Below are 851 nucleotides of genomic sequence, written 5' to 3' on the forward strand. Positions count from 1 at the left end.
TATGATAATTAAATTTATTAAATTTTAAAAAATTTGGATATTAATAAATATATAATCTAATAATCATATATTTTTTATACTTTTAAAATAATAATATACATAAAAGTAAAGAGTCATAATAACATATCAAATTAATTCCAAATTTTATAAAATTTTCTTGAATTGATTTTTATAGTGAAATATTAAAATTCAGCGGTTAAATTAACAAAATTCGTTGCACATAAAAAATTATAAGGCTTGCACCAAGATACTTCCTCCAAAAGCTTTTGAAGTAGCCTCACTTGTACCTAAATTCCTAATCACTAGGTAAGGTTGTCTAATAAGTAATAACAATACACAATCAACTACCATTAACAATTAAAGTGTGTACGTTTTTTTTTTCTATTTTATTTTTAATATATTTTTTATTTTAGAATTTTATGAGAAAAAATAAATAATAATTAAAAATGATACAATTTTACTTTTTATTTTATTTTACTTTTTTCACAAAATCTAAAAAAAAAAACACACAAAGTGTTTCGGTTCTTCTAAATTGATTGTAGTACTATAAAATCAATGGATGTTAGTGTGGTGGGAATTATTAGGTTTGGCTGTCTCCTCCCTTGAGGGTGTTTATTTTTATTTATTTATTTCTTTAAAAAAAATATGGATACACTCATGAGAAGACTTAGTGGTTTTGGGCATCATGATTCACAAAAACCATAACTCCTTAGAAAGTTGTATTATTCTCTAGCAAGTGGTTAAGACTTAAGATGCAACATGTTGTTCTAGAAGAAAAAAACAAATAAAGCAAAGAGTTGATTTCTCCTCCCAAATAATATTTTAAGAGAAATTTTAAATAAAGTAACAGG

Source organism: Arachis ipaensis, chromosome B10, assembly GCF_000816755.2.
Source record: "Arachis ipaensis cultivar K30076 chromosome B10, Araip1.1, whole genome shotgun sequence".
In the NCBI taxonomy this organism is placed as follows: Eukaryota; Viridiplantae; Streptophyta; class Magnoliopsida; order Fabales; family Fabaceae; genus Arachis; species Arachis ipaensis.